This window comes from Pseudophryne corroboree, chromosome 11 (genome assembly GCF_028390025.1).
Source record: "Pseudophryne corroboree isolate aPseCor3 chromosome 11, aPseCor3.hap2, whole genome shotgun sequence".
In the NCBI taxonomy this organism is placed as follows: domain Eukaryota; kingdom Metazoa; phylum Chordata; class Amphibia; order Anura; family Myobatrachidae; genus Pseudophryne; species Pseudophryne corroboree.
In genome coordinates this window covers 39,823,864-39,828,580 of record NC_086454.1, presented here as the reverse complement: position 1 = coordinate 39,828,580, position 4,717 = coordinate 39,823,864, and the positions used below count along the sequence as shown (strand labels likewise).

General features: G+C 43.1%; 1 long non-coding RNA gene across 1 annotated transcript; it reads left to right on the top strand.

The window, feature by feature from the left end:
- The first annotated feature begins 2,305 nt into the window (after nt 1–2,305).
- On the top strand, nt 2,306–3,694 carry LOC134969884 (uncharacterized). Its single transcript, XR_010189543.1, has 3 exons — nt 2,306–2,385; nt 2,461–2,673; nt 3,290–3,694. It is a non-coding gene; the product is annotated as an uncharacterized LOC134969884 (long non-coding RNA).
- Nucleotides 3,695–4,717: the final 1,023 nt, after the last annotated feature.

Genomic DNA, 4,717 nt, shown 5'->3' with positions numbered 1-4,717 from the left:
GACAGGAAGACAGCGTTTGGGGGTGGGAACAGGGGGTGGTTTGGTAAACCCAGGCGTTTCATGGCCATCAGATGGCATTTTCTGGGGTGCGTAAATTAGCAATTGCGATCTTACTTGCCACTGGAGAGCCTCCTGCGTCCCGGTAGAGCGGCTCAGCCTGCGCATCTACAGAGGCACTCAGACTTTGCAACATGACATGACCTGCGTCGATGGTACCGATGTATCAGCAAATGTACGCCATCGGACGGAAATTATGATCAGTGGGTGTCCCTATGCTCAGGTTAGCTTCTGCCCATATTAGCATATAATCGCAATTGTATATGGTTAAATACAGCAGCAAGAACAACGGCATCTAAATGAGGCCCACAGATTCAGAGTGGTACACTGCTGCAACCGCTTTAGCGTCTTTGCTGTCATTGGGGTTTATTTACTAAGATTCGTATATTTCAGAATCATGTTCAAGTTCAATCGCGACTGACATCGACAGTGTAAACTTGCAACTTTTTGAATTGATTACGACTCATTTACTAAGCGTTCGTATTCGTATTTTTTCAATCTTCCGATGTCGATGTCATTCGTGCTTTTCTGCTGTTGATTGCGGCCGCGTTTGCTATTTCGCGGCCGCGTTGGGGTTTTTTTTTTACGACTGCGTCACAAGTCTGTTACGGCAGTGATTTGGAATTTGCTGCCGCGTTTTGACTTCTAAGTTTCGTTTACGTCACGCGGCCGTGATTGGTTGTATTCGTAAAGGAGGAGTGTCTGTGCATGTTACTATAAAAACGCCCCAAACACTCCGCACCTCGTGGGTTTAGCTAGTGGAGAGGAGAGAGGAAGGTGTATTTGGAGTTGGTGAGTTTGGTGGAGTTTTTGGTGGATTTGGAGAGGAGTTTGGTGATTGTTGAGTGCTGTACTGTGTGTGTTAGGAGTCTTGTGAACTTTGTAGTATTGTTTTTTCCCAGTTTGTAAGCTTTTTTGTCCTTGTTTTATTATTTCAGTCTTTTGTCATTGTTTGTGAGTGAGTGAGCGTGTGTTGGCTGTGTGGTGTGTAGTAGGAGTAGTGGAGGAGTGTGTTTTGTGTTTTCATTTTTCAGTGTTTTATGTTGTTTGTCATGTCCGACTCAGAGGTCAGTGTGGTGGCGGAGGTTAGTGAGGTGGAGGCTGGTAGTGAGGTGGAGGCTGGTAGTGAGGTGGAGGCTGGTAGTGAGGTGGAGGCTGGTAGTGAGGTGGAGGCTGGTAGTGAGGTGGAGGGGGGTAGTGAGAGGGAGGAGGTTAGTGAGGAGGAGGAGGAGGGGGTGCCTGTTGCTGGATTTTCCAGTGATAGTGATGGTGTTGTGGCTCCGCAGCCACGCACCACTACCAAGACTGGCAGGAATATAAAGTTCAGCTATGCTGAAAACATGGCGTTGGTACGTGAGCTGATGAAGCACCATCGCCAATTGTTTGGTCAGGATGCTGCCAGGGTGTCCTCCCGCAGGAAGTCTGCCCTGTGGGGGCAAGTTATACTTGCTGTAAATAGTGAGGGTGTGGTGAGGCGGACAGAGGACACGTGCCGCAAGCGATTTTACGATATTAAGCGGCGTGTCAAGGCCAAGATGGCCAAAGAGTCCAAATCTGCACGTAGAACCGGAGGTGGGCCACCTTTACGTGTAAGCTATCGGGACTGGGAGGAGCCTGTGCGGGCATTGATTCCTGGCGAGGTGGTGTCTGCTACTCATGTCCGGGATTCGGACCGACCCACGCAGGATGGTAAGTTTGTTTTGTATTATTGTTCTTAAAATGTGTGTTCAATTTCTTTAATGTAATTTTTAAAGTTTTAAGGATGTTTTTTTTTGCAAAAAACAGATTGCATGCCTATGCTCCCTTAAGGTGTGTTTGTTTTTTGAATGTGTTTTTTTGCTCCTTTTTTATTTTTTTATTTTTTTTTATAACAAAAACGTGCAGTTTTTTTAAATTATTTTTTTTTTTTTTTGGTGCAATTTTTTGCGATAATGCTTGAACATGTGTGTTTGTTTTAAAACCTCAAAATGTATTTGTTTTAAGTAAAAACTTAAAAGCGGGGCAATTTTTAAAACATTAAATTATTTTAAAATTGCCAAGTACTGAATCTCTGCAATATCTGAGTCCAAAATCTTTTAGGTATAAACTTTATTGTGTGCCACATCAAGTACATTTTGATATTCAACTAAAAATCATGAATATAGAAGCTCTTAAGCTTATTTTTTTTTTGGAAACCAAACCAAATAGATGCTTACAGTACATTAATGGTTTTCACTGGTTCATTTGACAAAAAACATGGTAATAATGTTGGGGTCACTTTTTCCACAGTCACACAGACCAGCCGCCCAGACAGGCCTCAGACCAGTCAGGATGATGGTGGTATTGCAGGTAAGTCTTCACTGTAGTCACATATTCTGAAAACACATAGAAGTACAAAATAATAATGCTAAATTTTGCACCTAGGTTCTGCTTCTGGAAGCCGACCTCCTGTAAGGCGCCCATCACAGGGCTTGGGACACTTACCCAGGAGGCCAACTAAGACACGGCGTCTTGGCTCTGATTCTGCACCTCCATCATCCCCACCCAGGCGAAGACTATCGGCAGTGTCACCCCAGCCACCACTGGCACTATTGGCGAGTTCGCAGAGTGATGAGCCCAGATCACCTCAGTTATCTGGTGAGTAAAAACATAAATTAAACACATAAGCAATAATATACACAGTACACTTAAGATGTTGTTAGTTGGTTTGGAGTTTACATGTTTTCCTCAACAAGCAATGTGATGTCACGTCTTCAATTGCTCAAGGTGCTTTATTAAAAATAGATAAGGTCTTAGTGGATGGTCTAGACAACCTATTTGTATGAAAAGAACAGATTTGAGTATACATTAAGCACACACACGTTCACATTTTTCAAAAATATGAAGACAAATAAATTTTGGGCCCAAAAAAAAAACCTATTACAGTGTTCACACATCGCCCCTGTCCAGTATGTAGATGGCTTACTTGCTCAGCTCCTCTGGACTATACAGGTAAGTAGTCTATATCGTGGTGAGGGGAGGAAATCTAACAGTGTAATGTTGTGGAGGGAAGTTAGTTAGGTGAGGAATATGCTAATTTGCCAATGTTTGCGCCTGTGTTGTTTTTTTTATCACAAAATGTTAACAATTTTTTAAGTTGCAAAAAACAAGAGCTACTAATGCAAAAATGTAGTTTTAGGAATGTAATAATGTGTTGCATTAGCCTTGACAAATTCTAAAAATTACAACATTGCATGTTGCCTACCCCATACAGAGCACAACCTGATGTCCGCCGAGGACCAGCAGGGACCAGAACAACAGCCATCCTTCACACTGCAATTAACAGCTGTGGATCCAAGCATGCCAATCCAGTTGCAGGATATACCCCAACCATCCAGCAGTCCACAACTGCCACAAGCTCCGCCCCCAAGCCAAATTCCGGACGATTTTTGGGCAAGTTGGACAAGCCAACAGGCCCAAAGCAATGCCACCCTGACCCAACATACACAACACCTTGCCAGTCTGCCCCATCATCTACCGCGTATTAGTCGCAACTCGGGCAGACTAATAGTACAAGTAGGGAGAATGGCTACCTCTATGGAGCAAATTAGGGCAGAAAACAGCCAAATGAATGCTAATTTATCCCGCATTATAGATGAACAACAGCGACATCAGCAGGCACTAGTTCAGATAATTCAACACAATCAAGTGGTGAATGAGGCCTTATCCAGGATTGTAGCCAGCCACACTGCTACAAACACTCAGCTGATTGCCAGTTTAAATAATCTGAGCAGCAATATTGCTATGATGGGTGCTCAGCAAGTTACCTCCAGCTCGGGAACCACGACCCCTGTTCAAACGCCAGTAACCTCCCCTGTCCGGCGTTCATCAAGAGCACGTGCCAGTGAGCCAGCACCCAGCACACACAAAAGAAAAAAATAACATAAAACTTTTTGTGCAAATAAATAAAAGAATTTGTAAAAAAAACACATTCCTGTGTCCGTCTCCAAAATTTAAGAAGCTGGTCTGTATGTATGTAGTTATGTTTTTCAAGGGTAATGACTGTAAATGTTTTGTTAGCATCAACTAAGCACAATGGACACACCACTATAAACAACAAACAGTAAGTAACAGAACACACAATAGAAAGTAGAGCAAAGTGTTTAGTGAAGGATAATTACAGCATAATAAAACTTACCTGTAAAATATCGCAGGATCACTTCTTGACGTACCTGCCTCCCTACAATTGTACTCACACTGTCACCAGATGTATCTAACTCCTCTGCTTGCTGACTGCTTTCTCCCTCACCATGTGCCAGATGTTGACTTAAACACAGATTATGGAGAAAACAGCAGCAGAACACAATTCGAGTCACCTTTGAGGGACTATACAACAAAAGGCCACCAGATTTATCAAGACACCGAAAACGTGACTTCAGCACCCCAAAACATCTTTCTATCACATTCCGCGTAGCCTTATGTGCATGATTATAACTGTGTTCAGCAGGAGAATCAGGTAGGGACAATGGAGTAAGGAGCCAAGAGTAGCAGCCGTAACCCCCATCACCTGAAAAACATATATAGTCAACATTAGGACATATGTTAGATTATTCTCTCACCTCCTCCAAAATCTAGGCTGTGGTTAAAAGACATACACACATAACATTTTCAACATACCCAACAGCCAGCCATCAGGCATTTG